Raw genomic sequence first — 20,407 nt, forward strand, 5'->3', positions numbered from 1 at the left:
CTGGCATGCCTTACTTGCATGATCGTGCAAGAGATCACCACCTTCCTATTTTTAAACCACATGGTGGGCCCATAAACCACAGTTCCACAGGATCGAAACCTGACTCTCCTGTATACCTTGATGTCAAGGTTATTCCTCGCGCTTGACTTCGTATGTAATTCATGGGCCACCTGCCTAGTGATCTATTCTGGTATCAGACGCAATACTTATTTTCGTTGCTCTGAACCCCTTTCACCTTCTGATTAGGCCATCGAACGATTGCGTGCCCATTGGAAACTTCTCATGGTATCTTCTTACTTTACTCTCGATATGTTCTTAAGTATCTATTCGAGAGTTACTTTCTACCACATTCCCTGAGTTATCTGCCGGATAGTCAACCTTGTAAGGTCCGTTCTTCCGAAGTTACCCCTTGTCCTTTCGTAAGTACGATGGAACCCCCGAAGAAAGGATGACGACTTCATAATGATGACCCGAAGTAGTGGAATGAAGACGTCAATGTAATGGATCGACCTCTTCGAGAAGAGCAACCAAGGCCGAGTAGATCCGTTAGAATTTCGTAACCAGAACCTTCCCCCTTTACTCCGCCTCTTAAATCTCGGGACGAGATTTCTTGTAGTGGAGGAGAATTGTGATGCCCGAATAATGAAGCTATAGTAACCTCTGCTAATGATGCCACGTCACCTCGATTACTGTTGCTAATCTCGCGTTAGTTCGAAGACGATTCGAATTAAAATTCAAAATCAAGTCAAACAGTAAAAGTTTTGAAACATTAAAACTAAAATGTTCATCATGTGGCAAATAATCCCTAACTAGTTTTGGTGGTGGAACCAACCTTTTCCAAAGTGTTTAAATGCCCTAAACTAATTAAAAATTGTGGCTAAAATAATAATTTAATTGCTTTTAAGTATATAAAAATATTAAACTAAATTATTTTGGGTCCTAGCTAGGTTTGGCAGTGGCCTATTTTGATGGTACTAATTTAGGTGCTAACTTGTATTTTAAAGAAGCTAAACTAACAAAAACAAAAAAAACAAAAGAAAAAGAAAAAGAAACAAAGCCCCCCCCCTGCTGGGCTGTGGCCCAGCTGGCCACCAGGCCACAATCGGCCCAGCCTCCCCCTACTAATCCCACCCCGGTCGAACCCTAGCGGTTCAACCCCCACTACCTAGAGCCCGCTACCCCCCACTCCCCCACGACCCCCACTCTCTCGTCCTCCTCTGCCCCCGATCTGAATCGGGGGGATTGATCCCGTCGCCGCCCGTGGGCTTTGCCGCCGACGCCACGCCCCGCCGTTCACCGCAACGCCGCCGCCTGGAGGTCCACTCGCCGGAGCCGCGTCGCTGCTTCCTCATCCCCGCCGTCGAGCTCCATCGTCGGATCGACGGGGTCGACCCCGACGCCCGCAACTCCCCCGAATGGCGCCGCCCCCCATCGACGGCGACACTACCGCCGCCACCTCGAACCCCGCTGCCTTTGCCCTACAAGCTCACGGTGAGGACCCCCGCCGCTGCTCTCCTGCCGCGACTGCTGCTGGAGCTATTGCTCCGCTGCCGTCGCGCAGGCCTCGCCACCTCCCCTGCTCACCGCGCCGACCTCCCGTGCCGCCCGCGCGCTGCGCGCGTCCCGTGCGCCCACGCCGTGGCCGGCCCTCCTCCTGGCCGCGCTGAAGCACGTGCGCGCCTGCCCCGTGCTCCGCGCCTCGCCTCGGCTGCCTCCCAGTCGCTGCGAGCACCGCTAGCCGTGCCTCCCACTGCTGCTCGCCGCGCGGTCCCACCGACCACCGACCCCGTCGTCGAGCCCCTACCCGTCACCGCCTCCCATCGCCCCTACTCCGTCGCGGCTCTGCTCCACCCCCGCAGCCGCCTTGCTCCGCCACCCGCATGCCGCCTCGGCCCCCGCTCCGCTGCTGCTGTGCCGCCCCGGCCTCTTCTCCCTCCCGCGGCGATGTCCTCCACGGGGCCGCCCTGTTACTCTGTAGCGCCCCACCGCCACTCGCCGGTGGCTGCGCGCGCCTCGCCGCTGCCCCGGTGGGTGCCTTGCCCCGCAGCGCCCTGACAGGGGCGGGCTGGCGCCTGTCGCCGGCTACGCCCGTTAACGCACCCAGCGCCGCAAGGCCCCCTGGCCCAATGACAAATGGGGCCCGGCCCCAGAACGTTAATAATAATAATAAAAAGTTTTAAAATAAATAAATAAATAATGATAAAAATGTATATTAATTAATTAATTAATTAATTAACTTAATGTTTAATTAACCTAATTAACTAGTGTTAATTAATTAAACAGTAATTAGATTAGTTAAAACCTAATTAGGCTGAACAGACAATGACATGTGGGACCCATGCGTCAGGTTGACCAGTCAACCCTGTTGACTGCTGATGTCATGATGACGTCAGCAAATACTGTTCTGGATAATGTTGGATTAAATAAATTAAACAAATCCTAAAAATGATTTAAATCTTTTAAAATCAATATAAAATAAATCGTAACTCGGATGGAAAAACTTTGTACATGAAAGTTGCTCAGAACGACGAGACGAATCCGGATACGCAACCCGTTCGTCCGCCACGCATCCCTAGCATCGCGAACACGCAACTTTCCCCCTTCGGTTCATCTGTCCGGAAACGCAAAACACCAGGGATATTTTCCCCCTTCACCGGTATCATCTCGTACCGCGTTAGGTCACCTCTAACACCGCGTATTGTCTTGTTATGCTTTGTGATACTTTGATTGCTCTATTATTTATTGTATTCCCCCTCCGTTACTCTTTTCCGGTAGACCCCGAGACTGCCGGCGAACCTAGTTCGACTATGGTGTCAACGACCCCTCTCTCTTGCCAGAGCAACCGGGCAAGCCGCCCCCCCTTGATCACCAGATATCGCCTACTCTACTCTCTACTGCTTGCATTAGAGTAGTGTAACATGTTACTGCTTTTCGTTATCCTATCCTGATGCATAGCCTGTCCTTGCTACTACTGTTGTTACCCTTACCTGCAATCCTAATGCTTAGTATAGGATGCTAGTTTATCATCAGTGGCCCTACATTCTTGTCCGTCTGCCGTGCTATACTATCGGGCTGTGATCACTCGGGAGGTGATCACGGGTATACACTATATACTTTATATATGATACATGTGATGACTAAAGTCGGGTTGGCTCGAGGAGTACCCGCGGTTGATTCACGAATTAGGGGCTGGAAGGACATACTTTCCCGACGGTCCTCTGTGTGGATCTTTGTGGCGAAGCGACTGGGCAGGTTGAGACCACCTAGGAGAGAGGTGGGCCTGGCCCTGGTCGGCGTTCACGGTTATTTCAGATAACACATTTAACGAGATCTTGGTATTTGATATGAGTCTGGCCACTGGCCTATATGCACTAACCATCTACGCGGGGACAGTTATGGGTACTCGACGTCGTGGTATCAGCCAAAGCCTTTGTGACGTCAGCGACTGAGCGGCGCGCGCCGGATTGGACTGGAACGCCTGCTAGGCTAGGTCTGCTTCCAGCCGCGTTCGCAACGTGCAGGTGTGCAAAGGGCGATGGGCCCAGACCCCTGCGCCATAGGATTTAGACCGGCGTGCTGACCTCTCTATTGTGCCTAGGTAAGGCTACGACGTGTTGATCTTCCGAGGCCGGGCATGACCCAGAAAAGTGTGTCCGGACAAATGGGATCGAGCGTGTTGGGTTATGTGGTGCACCCCTGCAGGGAAGTTAATCTATTCGAATAGCCGTGATCTTCGGTAACAAGACGACTTGGAGTTGTAGCTTGACCTTATGACAACTAGAACCGGTTACTTAATAAAACACACCCTTCCAAGTGCTAGATACAACCCGGTGATTGCTCTCTAACAGGGCGACGAGGGGAGGATCATCGGTTAGGATTATGCTACACGATGCTACTTGGTGAACTTACCATCTACTCTCTTCTCATTCTGCAAGATGGAGGTGGCCAGAAGCGTAGTCTTCGATAGGAATAGCTATCCCCCCTTATTCCGGCATTCTGCAGTTCAGTCCACATACGATACCCTTATTCCATTTGATACCAATGCATACATATGTAGTGTAGCTTGTTGCTTGCGAGTACTTTGGATGAGTACTCACGGTTGCTTTGCTCCCCCTTTTCCCCCTTCCTATACCCGATTTCTACGACCAGACGATGGAGTCCAGGAGCCAGACGCCACTGTCGATGACGACTACTACTACTCGGGAGGTGCCTACTACTACGTGCAGCCCGCTGACGACGACCAGGAGTAGTTTAGGAGGATCCCAGGCAGGAGGCATGCGCCTCTTTCGATCTGTATCCCAGTTTGTGCTAGCCTTCTTAAGGCAAACTTGTTTAACTTATGTCTGTACTCAGATATTGTTGCTTCCACTGACTCGTCTATGATCGAGCTCTTGTATTCGAGCCCTCGAGGCCCCTGGCTTGTAATATGATGCTTGTATGACTTATTTTATTTGTAGAGTTATGTTGTGATATCTTCCCGTGAGTCCCTGATCTTGATCGTACACGTTTGCGTGTATGATTAGTGTACGATTGAATCGGGGGCGTCACAGGGCGTTTCCAGCATCCTTGATGAAAAGTTCCCGCACTGTCGGTGGTGACCACCGCAACTTCGGGGAGTAGCGTCGCTGACGCTCCGTCGGACTGGTTCCAGCACCGATCTCGCTCCGCCGGTCCACAGGTGCATCATCCGAAATATCAAGAGGTTGCTCCCTCCCCTTGCAGCTCAACTGCACCGCGGTTCCAGCTCGCCAGACAACGGTTGCAACATCCCAGCCGCAGGGGTCGCCTTGCAGCTCCACTGGACCTCCAGCTCTTGTGGCCATGGTTTACAACTCCCCTCGCTTGGTTGCGGCACGACATGTCGGCGGCCATGTCGTCTCGCTGTCACCGATGCAGCAAATTGGTTGCCCGTAGTAGCAAAACAAAACCACGGTTGCAGCTCCCGTGCATCGCCATTGTAGCTCTAGAATACTATTGTAGTTTTTTCCTGTGGCCGCCGGTCGCAGCTCACCTTCGCGCCCCCACTCATCACGGATGTAGCAAAATTTATCACTGGTTCCAGCAAATCTAGATGCCCGTTCCAGCAAAAATAACTGCCACCGTTGTTGCTCACATCAGTTGTAGCAAAAAAATGTCCGATTACAGCATCTGGTGTGGTCGGTTGTAGCAACAAAAGTTGCTGGTTGTAGCTCCAACTCTGGCCGGCTCCAACATCTGGTGTGGATGGTTGTAGCTTTTCTGGTGGATGGTTGTAGCTTTTTTGTGGACGGTTGTAGCTTTTCTGTCCACCGTTTTCAGCTTCCTGACGTGCTTTCTCCTTTGTCCCTGTCCTCCCGTGTTGTCCTCGCCGGAGAAGCCATGGCCCTCGCTGGAGGCAGGACGAGGAGAGAGACAGAGAGGTCTGCGGAGATAGAGACGGGGGAGAGAAATTGCAGCTCACGCGTAGCCGGATGTAGCTTTTTCGTCCACCAGTTTCAGCTCCCGGGCGTGCTTCCTCCTCTGTCCCCGCCATGCCGTGTTGTCCTTACCGGAAAAGCCGCGACGCTCGCCGGAGGCAGGACAAGGAGAGAGGCAGAGAAGTCCGCGGAGATGAAGACGGGGAAGAGAAATTCAGAGACGAAGCATGCGCGGATGAGATATGTGTGGAGAAGAGGATAGGGGAAAGACGACTGCGTGCGAGCCCTTGTGTTACATGGCGTCCGCGTGGGTGAACGCCCGGCCGAATCGTTGATTCGGCCGGCGCGCCGTTATGAAACGTTTCCCTAATTATTTCTCTGATCTGCATAGAGTGGACGGACGGCAGACAAGTTAAAACAGACCAAAGCAGCAGGATTCCCGCATAGTTAAGTCCTTGTTAGCTGTGCTAATCTCCTCTACATATTTGGACGCCGGATCCAGATCTCACCACCCTCGTCTCTCACTCTCAGACTACCATGCTCACAAGTCCTTTCGAGATCTGAAGCTCATAGGTAAGTCACACGAAGCTATCTTCTTTCCCTCCTTGACAATCGCCTGATAATTAGGTTGGGTGCTCTTGCATATGCATATGCTCTTCTCCATGGTCGATAACTTAGCTTCGAGTTTTTCACTGTTAAGTTCCTCATCGCACATCTAATCTCCCATGTTTATTCACCACTAGTTTTGCTGCGCTTTTATTAGATTTCAAAAAAAATATTATCGATTTACTCCACACATGCTTTCTGCGCACAATAGTCGTCCTGCTTATTGCCAAAAAATTGCCGTCGTTTACCATTCTTTCTACCTATGCTGTTATTGATGTGAACACTGTCACACAAGAGGCTATAATTCTGCCCTTCATGATTACTTGAGTAACTAGGAGTTGGGTCCATTAGCCTCATAACTAACACTTCTACTCTTATTTTGAAGCTAGAACTAGGAGAAATGAGCTGGAGAGCATGCTACTGGAACTTTGAAGTGATAGTTGACCTAGGTTTAATCTTTTCTTCGAAGCATCTTGAGAGGCTAAAGTCTGTAATTTTTGGCACCGTGTTGTTATCGAGCAATACATTTTCAGGTTTGAGATCTAAGTGAAAAATTCGGCTCTCGTGAAGATAATGTAAACCCCCGCAAATTCCTTTGATTATTTGATAGCGCTCTCTACATTCAGGTATGATAACTTTTGGCTGTCTCGTTCATAACCACGGTTAATTTTGAAGCTCAAGTTGATACTGATAAGGCATATTGCAACTGCAGGATGATTGTGCATATGATATTCACATTGAAGTTCTCGAACGCGCATATGAATGAGAAGAAGTGAGAATATTCTCGAACACACATATGAATGGGAAGAAGTGAGGTTGAACGGATAAAGACATAGCACAAATATATTGTTTGAATGCTGAGATATTGTGTTCACACATAATGAAATATGGAAAGATACATCCAAAAAATCTGTGAAGACAGATGAATAAGCACCACTGCTCTGCTTGTGAGTATCTACCTATATGAGGTCTTCATGTCAATATGATAGGTAAGATCATGTGGGACGCAACATTGCATTCCATCTTTTATTGTTCAAGAAAAATATATCTATTTCAAGCACCTCACACATACAATTTGAAATTACTCACTACATTATTGTCTATTATGTAGTGTTTATGAAGATTAAAAGCTTCAATTATCCTAAATATGGAACTTCCTTTTTCTTTTTGTAGACGCATTAATCTGCATGAAGAAAGCGCTAACAAATAATCAAGGAATTTGCAAGGATTTACCTTATCTTCACACGAATTGTATTATTCACTTAGATCTCAAACATGAAAATATATTGTTGGATGACAATATGATGCCAAAAATTCTGAACTTTTGTCTCTCAAAGTTGCTTCAAGGAAAAGCAAAACCAAGCTATTGCTCGAAAACAGGGAGGCAGAATTGGAACTGTTAAAAGTATGCATAGAAAGAATGATAAAAGTATGATTCATTAGTTCTGCCGGTAAGTTTGTTCATGGCACATGACATGCTCCACTAGTCTTATTTAATAGAGTTTGTGTACATGTCCATTTTCACCTTTGTTGCTCCGAGTTAGGGGATGAGATCAACCATCGTTGGTTGTTCATCAAGCACAGAAGGGTTCCAATGTGCTGCAGCAAGGCACACCTAAAGGTATAACTTCTAAGAACTAGCATGCCAAGCGAAAGAAAGAGGGAAGGTCTGATACAAAGGAAAGGGTTGCAAGACCTGTATATTTTTCTATACTTATAGAGGTGACACATGTTCCCTAAGGTAGGGTACGCGTCGTTGGTTAGCACAACACCACTATCTGGATCTTCTATAGGACGTCGACAATATATTTTGTTCATACAAGAATCAACTTGTTCCTAAAAAAACAAAGAATCAGATTTCCAGGAAAAACTGAAACTGCTAAATTTTTCTACTCTGCATCTTTGGGGATATAACGTGTTTGTTCAGTGACCAGTTTTGTAGGTTTTGAAGTTGGTTAATTAGAGTTGGAAACACTATTCCATATACTTTCTGTTGATGCCTTTTCTTGCTTCCAAATGAAGTTTGTCTTATGTATAATAAATTCCGGTTTATACCCCTTCCTGTGACATTTTTGACAGGAATTACTCTATTTAAGAGATTTTCATCCGTTTTAACCCATTTAAAGGAAATTGTGCCACATTTTACTTCTAATTTTTAGCACGTTCTGCTTCTCGGCTGTCGGTGTACACACGACACACCACCTGGGCTGTTTTCCTTGGCAGGCGGCAGCTGGTTTCCTCCACGTGGCCCTCCCACCTGCCTGGTTTATCCCAACTTGTGCCACTGCCCAGCATCTTTTTTTTTTGGCTTAGGCCTTCACTTAAAAGAGTTTATACTACCAGTACCAGCACCAACAATCGATGTGTCTTTGGCTAAATTTTTGTTGAGCACATGTGTTCATCTACTTCGATGTGATTGATTTTTTTCGAGAAGGAGGTTTTACCCACGGGTTCTGCATCAGGTGATGCACACGTCCATTTTATTAAACAAAGTAGCAACGAAGTACATAGTTCAACACAAGTATCTATGTGTACAAGTATTGCTACGAAAAACTTAATCTCTTCAATTCATCAGCCCTATGAAAACAAAGTATATATGTGTACAATATTGCTTTTGTACTTGGGAGCTCATGGCATATAAGGCTGTTAGTCTAGTTTTGCGTGAACAGTTACAGGGAACTACCTAAAGGGTTCTAATTGATATCACTTATGTTACTAATGCTATTAACCTTGATGCAGAAATGTTGGGAAACTGTTAGTTCGGTCTGATTGCCTATCGACTTCTTAAATATAATTTGGACACGCGCTCAGGTATCATTGTAACAAGCCCTCATATTTGTGCTTTCAAATAAATCGCTGTCCAGTTGTTAAAAGGGTACCATGTTTTCCACTTTTGTTACAGGGAACCTCAGGGGTGACGAGCCAGAAAGAAAGTGCGACCAAGGCACTAAAGATTGGCCCCTCTCCTCATACTCCTTGACAGTTATTCTCACTAGGATCAGTGTCACTAATGTTAAAGGAAGTAACATCTCCTCGACAACCCAGAAGTTTCCTGGTCCCATTCTTGACTTCCGTACGGCCTTGGTCTCAATTTTCTCACATACATCATATTGGAATGACCTTCCTGTTTAGTATAGGGGTTGCATTTTAAGATTGATAGGCTGCTACTCCCTCGGTCTGATTGCTTATCGACTTTGTACTAGCTCTAGTACAAAGTTGTATTAAGCTTTTTTTTGAGCAAACACAAAATTGTACTAAGCTTAAGACACTTATTTTAGGACAGAGGGAGTTTTTTTTTTCTAGGAACAATGTTGGGAAACTGTTAGTTCGGTCTGATTGCTTATCCACTTAAAAAAATATTGACTGCTACTTATACAATCTGTCGAGTGAGACTAATCCTCAAAAAAATTGGTTGCTACTTACACAATCTGTGAAGTGAGAAAGTTACATTCCGCATTGTGTGTGGTTGCTTCTTTTACAGGAGCGCGATTCCGACGACGACGTCTCCATCACTGACTCAACAAGTCGGGTGTAAATTGGCTGCTACTCCCTCCAGCGCCGTCGCTCCACCCCTCTCCCGCGACCCTCACCTTGCCGCTCCACCCCTCTCTCGCGACCCTCACCTTCTCTGCCAAGGGAAGGGAAGGACCCGTCTGAAACCTAGCCGCCTCCTGGGTCGCCTCCGCCCGGGCGACTCCGGAGGATCCTCCCGCGTTCCCTCCACCCCGCTTCATTGGCGTGCCCCTGGCCAGCGCCGGCGGCATGGGCGGTTGTGGAGTCCACCCCACTTCATTGGCATGCCCCTGGCCAGCGCCGACGGCATGGGCGGTTGTGGAGTGGTGGCAGCGAATAAAGGGCGGTGCAACCCGCAGCCGTGGCCTGAAACTGGAGCGGCGTCTTCGCGGCGGGTGGTGCACAGCATCGGCACCAATCTCCGGTGGCGTGGTGGGTCGCCCCCTGCCATGGACTGTTTGTGGTCATGCGCTGCTGTTGCCTTCTCCGATGTTGCTCCGACCGGCGGTGTGGGGGCCTACTAGTGTGCTCGAATAAAGGCGGCGGTCCTAGGGTTCCTCTTGCGCCAAGATGAAGATTTGCATGACGCCTGTCCTTACTGATCTGGCTGGGGTGCGGGTTCCGGAAGGCTCCGCCAGCGTACTCCCATGGGTGTGTTATGCCTGAAGATTGCTGGATCGGGTGGGATTCGGCCGTGCCCATGGTTCTCCATTAAGGAGCGAGCGGCGTGAAGCTCTGCTATCTGTTGCCACCAGGAGATATGTTTAGCTCCATGGTGAGGCCGGAGGCGGAGAATGTCATGGAAGCCGAGATTGAAGGACTAGTAATGGTGATTGGAGCCTACGGTGTTGAGGAACTTGCTTGGAGTTTCAGGATTCGTAGCAGCGGTATGTAAGTGGGGGCGACAACACAGGTGAAGTTCAAAGTCTTGCCTTTCAAGGTCAAAATCCAAGGTCTATTCTTAATTGGTTGTGCCTGGCAATGGCCTTGTTGAAGGCATTTTTTTGAGAGCGGAATTATCTCCGGGGCGAAAACCCAAGATCTACGATCGGGCGATGACGGCGTTGGTGCATTGTTTTCTCTTTGGAGGCGTCGCTTTTGGAGAATCCGGACATCAGGTGTTATCTTGGTGGTGGTTGTGCTGCTGCTGCAAGGCCTGGAACACTGTAGCTGGATTTTTTTTTAAGTTTCTTCTTCTTTTTTGTTGTGTGCATCCGTTATCTTATTAGGGCATTGTGTGTTCTAGAGACTGAGTGTAATTGGTATCTTCGCGGTATTAATATATACTCTTTATTGAAAAAGACAATGCTAGAGTTTTTCGTGGCTGAAGCTCTGGCGCCTGGCGGTGATTTGGTTTTTGACCCTGGGCAACCTCAAGAATGACATGCAAGCCGGCACATCCATGTTGGTGCCTGCTCCTGGGCACATCCATGTTGGTGCAGCTGGTCTCCGCTCGGCTAGGGGTGGTGCCTCGCCGAACTTTGCGGAGGATTTTGTGCCTACTCCTGTGCTGCCATGCACGTTCCAATTGCAGTCAACCTGAAGTATATGCATAAGTTTCTCTTTGTTAGTTTGTTAGATTAGATTAATATATGCTGTAGTTCCAGATAAACAATTGTGCAAACACTTTTTCTCATTCTCATTATTTTGTCACATTCTTTCAATGCAACATCGGTGCGTTTAGTAAGAGGTACGCAATTAGCCAATTTAAATAAAGGGACAAAATTGCTGGCTGATTCAGTTTTCATGATTGGAACACATGATTAGAACACCTATTCGGAAACCTGGATATGCGGTCACGAGTCTAAAAGCTGCCTAGATGGAAAAGTAACCGTACTAAGCCTGTTGATGGGACGTTCATTGCTCTACCAGGACAGGCATCAACCAAACACTTCATTGCACGCTAGCCTGGTCAGGCAGAGAAACTCCACCATCGGGCGTCCGCACCAGGCACGATTGTGCCTCCAGGCAGGAGGGTCAGGACATGATCCAAACTAACCCTTTCCAAGGGCAACAACCGAACAACTGTCTGTGAGACTCAGGGACAAATCCGGGCTAGGAAAAATATGATGAGGCCCAAACTCCACCATTTGCCGTCCATACCAGGCATGGCTGTGCCTCCAGGCAGGAGGGCCATGACATGATCCAAACTGACCGTTTCTCGGCCTGACCCTGCTATCGTTGCAATGAAGCGCTTGGTTGATGCTCTGTCTCTCGATGCTCTGCCTGCCTCCTCCACTCGGGGGATTTGATTATTTGCCATCATTTTCTTTGGACTTTGACAATTTGCCACTAGTTAGATTGTAGTTGATCTGATGACACTCTTTTCTTTGCACTTTGATCTTTTATCATTTTTACTCAAAAAAACAATACTAGCAAATGATTGACATAATATATACACAAAACATTGGACAGGTTTACCCTTTGTGGCTGTTTGACTAAAACAGAGCTAAACGATTCCCCAAATCGGGATGAATCCAGCGGCGGCCGACGCTCTCTCCGGCTTCCCGGCGCCTCAAGCTCACCTCTCTTCTCCCCACCTCCACGCCTGTTGCCTCGTCTGGCGTTCTCTCCTCCAGTCTCCATGGACGCTTGCACAGAACGACGAGTAGCAGCACACAACCACGAGCAGCAGTGAGAGAAGAATGTAAGGAGTTGATTAATTATTGTCCAAATGATGTTCTGAACTTAGAATCACTCGATGATGTTCATACAGATGCATCCATCCATGGACCAAGATGCAGGCTCTGAGAACGTCAAAAAAGAAAGAAAGAAAGAAAGTTGCAGGCTCTGGCTGCATGGTGCTGTTAATCCACGGTTCAGGGTAGACGACGCGTCGCGGGGCAGGAGCAGTATGAGGGCGGCGGCCCTCGCTGCCGGAGACCTGCATGGAGTCAGCGGCCATGCTGCTCGGGGACGGCGTGACACGACCTGCAAAAGCACCATGGACGAGCTGTTGTTGTCTGAGGCGACGAAGGGAAGGGTCAGTTCGTCCGTGCCGCGTTGTACGACGCGTCCCTGCAGCCGTGGTCATCGAAGCCACAGCGGCAACGCACATCACGGCAACGCGGTGGCCGACTGCAGAGCACAAGCAGCAGCGGTAGCACACATCACGGAATTATGATGGCCGATAGCAGAGCACAACCTCGGATGTAACCGCCGCGGGAGGGGGAGCGGGACAGAGATGACTCACCTCACCAGGATGTAGTCGTCGCGGACGACAAGGACCGTCGGCCGTCGAGGACAACCAAGCGCGACTCGCCACCGAGTAGCCGCCGCGGTCTCCTGGTGTTGCTGTCGGCGAGAGGAAGGGGATGAGACGAGCGACCGAGAGCTCCTCTCCTGTTCCTGGTCAATCTGGGAGCATGGCTATTTTGGTCATTATATGCGGGACCCATTTGACAGAGGGCAAAAAATCAAAGTCTAATATAAAGAGTGGCATTAGATCAATTGAATTTATGAAGTGGCAAATTGTCAAATCCCAAAGTAATTGGTGGCAAAAAATCAAAAAAACCCCGCCACTCGAACACGCTCCGCGCGTAAAACACCAAAGCCACTGCCTCGTGTTCTTATCAAAAAAGGGTTTCCCGCTTTGTATTCCAAAGCAACCAACACCGATACAAGGATCGCTGGGGCGAACAGTACATCAAGCCCAAAAGAAAAAGAAGAATAAACAAATGCCAACAACGGCAGCTCGACAAAGTGCGGATGACCCGACACCGCTACGCCCTCCAGAAATAAACCACCACAACCCGAGGCTCCGAACCGTCGCGTACCAAGCAACACCTCCAAGAAGGAATGCGACGCCTACGACGCTGCTGCCCGGACATGTCCTAGGGTTTTCCCCGGCACGCGGAGGGAGGTGGGGGATGGATATCACCGAAACCCTCCAGGAATGAATGGTGGCATCCGCAGGTGTCACCGCATCAGAGCCGAAGAACCGACAAGGATTTCTCCCGCACTCCAACCCCACCGCCCAACGAACCGGAGCCGACCAGCCAGGCCGCTGTCCACCACCATGCGCCGACGCAGTTGCACCGCCACCCACGCCGCCTCACTGCGAACACCAACATGAGGCCAATAGGACCGGAAAGACGCGCCCCGTGGAGGAAGAATGTAACGCCCCGGATGTAACTTGCCATATTTGTACTCCGACTCTTGCCATTTTCGGCTCTAAGTTATGAGATTCCCTTTGTGGTTGGGTTTTGCCTTCGTTTTACATTTTATTCATGTCATGCATTTCATATCATGTCATCATGTGCATCTCATTTGCATACGTGTTCGTCTCATGCATCCGGGCATTTTCCCCGTTGTCCGTTTTGCAATCCGACACTCCTACGTCCTCCGGCGTCCCCCTTTTGCCTCTTTTCGTGAGCGGGTGCTAAACGTTCTCAGAATGGACCAAGATTTGCCAAGCGGCCTTGGTACACCATCGATAGACCGCCTATCAAGTTTCGTGTCATTTGGAGCCCGTTTGATACTCCAACGGTTAACCGTGGAACCGTAAAGGCCTCGTGTGTGTTGCAGCCCAACACCCCTCCAAAGTGGCCCAATAACCCTTCCAAACCTATCCATGTCCTCCGCCGTCGGATCACGATTGTGTGATCAAAAACTACACCTCATTTAGGCACTCCCACCTCCTTCTAGGTATAAATACGTGCACCTCTCCTCCAAATTCGGGCGAAACCCTAGCCTTCGTCCACCCCGCGCCGCCGGACATGTCCGGTCCGGCCGGACAAAACGCGCCGCCGCCCCGAGCCTCTCAGAGCGCGCCACGTGTCCCTACACTGCCCTCTGCCGCCGCGGCCCGCGAGGCCCATCGCCGGCCCCCGCGGGCCCGAGCCGCCCCGCGCCTCCACCCGGCGCGCGTCCCCGCCACCGTCCGCTGCTCCGCCCGCCGGTCCCGGTCCCCGCCTTGCTCGTCGCCCACCGCCGCACCGCCGCGGACGCCGCCACCTCGCCGCATCTCCGGTCGGAAGCACCTTCCCGGCCTCTCCTCCCTCGTCGCCGACCTCCCTCTGCTTCGGACTCCGGCCACCACGACGATTCCGGCGAGATCCATTACGGCGAGCCTCGTACCACGAGCCTAAAACCCTAGATCCAGTTTTCGGAGGTCTAATTTTTCCCTAAGTCTTTTCCCCCTCATATTTTATTGCTCTGTTCATCATGACATAACTTCATGACCGTTGCTCCGTTTTGTGTGTGCAATATATCAAAATGTTCATCATGATGTGCTCTTCTTTTTGTTCCACTGTGCCATGCTTGTTTGAGTCCATCTTGATGCCCAAATGGCTGATGCAAGAGTGCTATAAAATGTTAGGTGCTGATTCTTAGCAGAGTATGAGCATTTGTCATTTTTCGCTACAATTGTTATGTGCTGCATATGGACATGAGCTCTATATGTATTTAGATCTATGCCATGCCATATTTACAGGGGTGTATGCCATGTATTTTTGTGATCATTGTGGTGACTAACACAAGCATGCAAAGTATCTCTCGTGATATTGTTGATTTCAGAGACTTAGAATTTTACTAAGTCATTTCCCTGATGTTATTTTTATGTCATGTATTTGTGATGCTACAGTGAGATCCATACTTCTTTTGAGTATGTTCAGTAAGGATGATTTGGACATATGGTTATGCTCTATCCATTCATGCCCCTGTTTGTAATTATGGAGTCCCTAGCATGTCTTAATCTTGCTCTACTTTTGCTATAAAATGTTCCTGGCAGATTGTTTACATGTTAATCAATTTTGCCATTGATGTTGTAGTTGATCCAAGCATGCTATAAACTTTTTCTTGCCATGGTTAGCTTCTTGAACATGTCTTATTGCTGGTAGTATGATTAGCTTGTCATGAAATGCCTTGTGATGAGTGAATCAAGCTCGCAAAGATGCCTTCATAATTCTATTTATGCCATGCTCTATTTTCTGCTAAGTCTGAATCTGTTAACGAAACTTGCTATGTTTACATGGGTGCCATAATATTTTCTGTGCCCTTTTGGCTCATGGTCAGTAAGGGACTTTTGTTCTATGCTTTGAGTAGATTCATGCCATGCCTTTGTTTGCTATGATCTGTTCCTGTAGCATGTTGTTTGCTTGCTCTAAACATTGCTTTCTGATGTTAATTCCTGACATGTTAGTATTTTCACTAAGTCTGTGAAGCTGATATCTTTTGCACTTTTTCCATGCTTATTTGAACCTGCTCTTGTGTGATTTAGCCGTAGCTCAGTATTCATCTTTTGTCAAGCATCTTGAGTAGATCACTGCCATATGCTTTTTTGCTATGTTGGAGGGCAGTAGCTTAGTTTCTTGTTGCACTCTAGATGGCATCGTGCTGTTAATCGCAGAATTGTGCCATTCTTGTTTTGCTTGCCATTTGCAAACCGTGCATCCGATTCCGGTGATCTTTATATCGATTTCGACCAAAATCAACTCATCTTTCCAGCGGCGCACTTGGTTTGCCAAGTTGATGCCTTGATCAATCTTTTCCTTCTGGAGCTCGCATATGCATTGCATATCACATCCCGTATATCATGCCATGTTTTGCATCATGTTGCTTGCGCATTGCACCGTGGTTGATTGTTGTTTATTTTGCTTGTGCTCTTGCTTTGGGTAGAGCCGGGAGACGAGTACGTGATCGAGGAACCCGTTGAGTACGCTTACGAGTATCAAGCTTTCGTCAACTCGGAGAACTTTGCAGGCAAGATGACCATACCCTCGAAATCACTTCTATTTTTGCTTGCTAGTTATTCACTCTATTGTTATGCCGCGATACCTATCACTTGCTATATCATGCCTCCCATATCGCCATGTCAAGCCTCTAACCCACCTTTCCCAGCAAACCGTTGTTTGGCTATGTTACCGCTTTGCTCAGCCCCTCTTATAGCGTTGCTAGTTACAGGTGAAGATGGAGTTTGTTCCATGTTGGAACATGGTTATTGTTGGGATATCATTATTATATCTTGTTTACTTTAATGCACCTATATACTTGGTAAAGGGTGGAAGGCTCGGCCTTATGCCTGGTGTTTTGTTCCACTCTTGCCGCCCTAGTTTCCGCCATACCGGTGTTATGTTTCTTGATTTTGAGTTCCTTACACGGTTGGGTTATAATGGGAACCCCTTGACAGTTCGCCTTGAATAAAACTCCACCAGCAAGGCCCAACCTTGATTTTACCATTTGCCACCTAAGCCTTTTTCCCTTGGGTTCCGTGGACTCAAGGGTCATCTTTATTTTAAACCCCCGGGCTAGTGCTCCTCTGAGTGTTGGTCCAACCTGTCAGCAGCCGGTGGCCACCAGGGGCAACTCTGGGTTGGCCTACCGGAATCTTGGACAATCTGGTGTGCCCTGAGAACGAGATATGTGCAGCTCCTATCGGGATTTGTCGGCACATTCGGGTGGCTTTGCTGATCTTGTTTTACCATTGTCGAAATGTCTTGTAACCGGGATTCCGAGTCTGATCGGGTCTTCCTAGGAGAAGGAATATCCTTCGTTGGCCGTGAGAGCTTGTGATGGGCTAAGTTGGGACACCCCTGCAGGATTTTTGAACTTTCGAAAGCCGTGCCCGCGGTTATGGGCAGATGAGAATTTGTAAATGTCCGGTTGTAGATAACTTAAAACTAAACTTAATTAAAATGAATCAACCACGTGTGTAGCCGTGATGGTCTCTTTTCGGCGGAGTCCGGGAAGAGAACACGGTCTCGTGTTATGCTTGAACGTAAGTAGTTTCAGGATCACTTCTTGATCTGTATAGCTTCTCGACCGTGCTTTGCTTCTCTTCTCGCTCTCATTTGCGCAAGTTAGCCACCATATATGCTAGTGCTTGCTGCAGCTCCACCTCACTACCTTTTCCTACCCATAAGCTTAAATAGTCTTGATCGCGAGGGTGTGAGATTGCTGAGTCCCCGTGACTCACAGATTACTTCAAAACAGATGCAGGTGCCGATGATGCCAGTGCAGGGGACGCGACCGAACTAAGTGGGAGTTCGACGAGGATTCGAGCCGTTACTATGTGTCTTTTCCGGACGATCAGTAGAGGAGCCCAGTTGGGGCGATCGGGGATCTAGCATTTGGGGTTGTCTTTCTTTATTTGGTTCCGTAGTCGGACCTTGATTGTATTCTGGATGATGTATGCTATATTATGTATTGTGTGAAGTGGCGATTGTAAGCCAACTCTTTATCCCTTTCTTATTCAGTACATGAGATGTGTAAAGATTACCCCTCTTACGACATGCCTACTATGCGGTTATGCCTCTAAATCGTGCTCCGACACGTGGGAGATATAGCCGCATCGTGGGTGTTACAAAGAACCAGCATCGAAGCGGAATGGGAGAGAATCACCTTCACCACCATCGTGCGGGAGGCCAGAGCCTTCAGCACCGTCGCGGGAGCCGTCCGGACGCGGCAGCAGCGCATGTCAGGCTACCCCTGGCCCGGCCAGGTCCGAAACGGGCTCGCTAAGCCCCACCGCCACGCTGCGGCAAGCCGGCGATAGCGCCGCCAGCACCCTGCCACTCATCGCCTTTCCCTGCCCTCCCGGAAGCCACGAAGCAGACCCACCCCGCCGTCGGCCCGCCCAGGCCTAGATGGGGCCCGAAGGGCCAGATCTGGGCCGAGCGGGCGTCGCCAGACCGCGCCGCCGCATCGCCCCGCCGCCAACGACGATGCCACCGTCCAGAAGCCCGCCCCGGCTCGCGCCAGAAGCTCCCGCCGCCGCCTAGAAACACCACCTGGGGTCTCCTCGTCCCGCGCCGGCGAACACCCTAGAGGGGAAAGACCAGGGGGCGCCGCCACCAACGTCGCCCGGGCTAGGCCCGCAGCAGGCGCCGGTGACGGCGGCAGGGAGGGAGCGGGAGGGGGAGGTGCGCGGGGGAGAAGGTTGGGCGCGACCGGTCGCCCGCGAGGGCGGCGCGGTCGCGGGAGAGGAGAAAGGGAGGAGAATCCCGGTTCGTGTTCTTCCACCATCTCCCTCAGCCTGAGCACTAGCCGCTCCATAATCCCCTACCTCCAGACCAAGCGAGGTCCCACCTGTACTCACGGATATGGAGCCCAACGGATCTGATGCAGCCTCCACCACCGGGAGCGACGGCATCCTCCGCCGAGATCTGCGTGAGGTGGCCGAGGTTCTCGACGGGCATGAGCAATCACCGACACGGGCTCCTTCCCCAAGCCTCCGAGGAGAGGTGGTTGTGGCCTCCTCCTCCATGGGGATCGCGCGAGCTCCCTCTCCACCCACCACGTGTTGCTCCTTCACGGGCTAGTCCGCCACACGCTGCTCCTGGTCGCCTCCTTTCCTCCTTTTTTCTACGGCCGAGGCAGACAGCGAGCTGCAAGGACCTTCACAAGCGTGTGGAGCAAGCATGGAGCCATGGAGGGACGGTGTCGCCAGTGTCAATGGATTCCACTCTCGTGTAGGACTAGGCAGCTTCTGCATGGAGCCATGGAGGGACGGTGTCGCCAGCGTCAATGGATTCCACTCTCGTGTAGGAGGACTAGGGAGCTTCTGCAGGAGTCCTCGTTCACAGCTCAAGCCCACCACGGTGCTCGTGAGATCTCCTCCATTTACATGTACGATGCTGATGCGTAGCTCTGTATGTGGTGATTTCCTCCACACCTCGGTTCATTAATTCTTTGCCGTCGCTGGACAAAAATCCCGTTTGTTTGTTTTCTCACACCTGTCTATAATCTGCTGTCCAGATGTTGCTTCGAGGATGCTGCATGTGTGGTATCAACCTTTTTTTATTCCTTACTCAGATTCTCAGATATGGATTAGTGTTAGGACATCTTCAATGGTTGTAAGATAATTGTCGGTAGACTTTGCCACATAGGATTTTTAATGATGTGTCATACAATAAATGAGGAAAGAGAGGAAGGTTGCATGTTAATGAACCAACACAACTTGCACAAGATCCAATGTAGAATGAGAGAGCACCTTATTTATTATCTCACATCCTATTGGATAAACTACATACAACCCATTGAAGTTGTTGTATGTTAAGATGTTGGTTGATGACATGGCATATTTTACCAACAAGCTAACATATAAACTGTTGGAGATGCCCTTAGAAGTCTGATGTTACCACGGCATGCCATATTTATTGTTTCAGGTGCAAGCATGCCGTCAGCATCTTCTTTGTACCGGCTCTTGGTTAGTCTATGGAAGTACATGTGCTAAGACTACCCACAGCGGGAGTAACATAGATAGTAGCATTACATATATCTAGATAAAATAGATAATGTGGCAAACAATAAATGAAGAAAGAGAGACATGTGATAACATAATGGGGAGTAATTTAGAATAGTAACATGCGTAAGTTACTAGTCTATGTTATTACCTTCATAGTAGGAAGTGTCATAGGTATAGTAACACACACACACACATATATATATATATTTATTTATTGCTTTGTAGACTCATTTTGCATTGGAAAGCGCTATGTGACGGTAACATATTATGTTACTCTATTTGCCTCTTTCTTCATTAATTACATGACACATCATCTTTTTTGCTTATGTGGCATGTATGTTACTACTTATGTTACTCCCACTATGACTAGCCTTAGACTAGTCGTAATGGGAGTATCATAACTAGTATCATGCATGCCAACTAGACTATTTTGCTGATGTGGCATGGAATTAAATAGGGAAAGAGAGGGTTGAGTATCATATCATGATACTGTATCATAATAAATGCAATGCTACTATGTGTCATGCATGGTAATAAATAAAGTCACCTAAGATATTAGTATATATGATACTATACATTATGGAGGTAGTATCATACTTTAGTATCATGTGCATGATATTAAGGTATGATACTACTCATTACGGGCCGCCTTACTAGTAGTATGAGTAATATCACACATATCAAGGCAAGATGAGTCTATAGACTA

The 20,407-nt window shown here is 48.9% G+C and overlaps 2 long non-coding RNA genes across 5 annotated transcripts; one reads left to right on the forward strand and one right to left on the reverse strand.

Moving 5' to 3' along the window:
* The first annotated feature begins 5,629 nt into the window (after positions 1 to 5,629).
* On the forward strand, positions 5,630 to 12,351 carry LOC125508590 (uncharacterized). 4 transcript variants are annotated; one of them, XR_015604303.1, is made up of 6 exons: positions 5,630 to 5,969; positions 6,388 to 6,628; positions 6,715 to 8,813; positions 8,905 to 9,075; positions 9,484 to 12,162; positions 12,232 to 12,351. It is a non-coding gene; the product is annotated as an uncharacterized LOC125508590 (long non-coding RNA). The 4 variants fall into 4 exon arrangements; XR_015604302.1 differs by lacking the exons at positions 9,484 to 12,162; positions 12,232 to 12,351 and having other exon boundaries at positions 5,648 to 5,969; positions 6,715 to 6,991; positions 7,176 to 8,813; positions 8,905 to 9,445; XR_007283615.2 differs by lacking the exons at positions 9,484 to 12,162; positions 12,232 to 12,351 and having other exon boundaries at positions 5,647 to 5,969; positions 8,905 to 9,445.
* LOC125508591 (uncharacterized) lies at positions 12,151 to 12,916 on the reverse strand. The gene is made up of 2 exons (XR_007283619.2): positions 12,709 to 12,916; positions 12,151 to 12,593 (listed from the first exon to the last, which is right to left on the reverse strand). It is a non-coding gene; the product is annotated as an uncharacterized LOC125508591 (long non-coding RNA).
* Between the last annotated feature and the right edge of the window lie 7,491 nt (positions 12,917 to 20,407).

Source organism: Triticum urartu, chromosome 5A (genome assembly GCF_056163025.1).
Source record: "Triticum urartu cultivar PI428250 chromosome 5A, HENAU_Tu73, whole genome shotgun sequence".
Taxonomy (NCBI): Eukaryota; Viridiplantae; Streptophyta; class Magnoliopsida; order Poales; family Poaceae; genus Triticum; species Triticum urartu.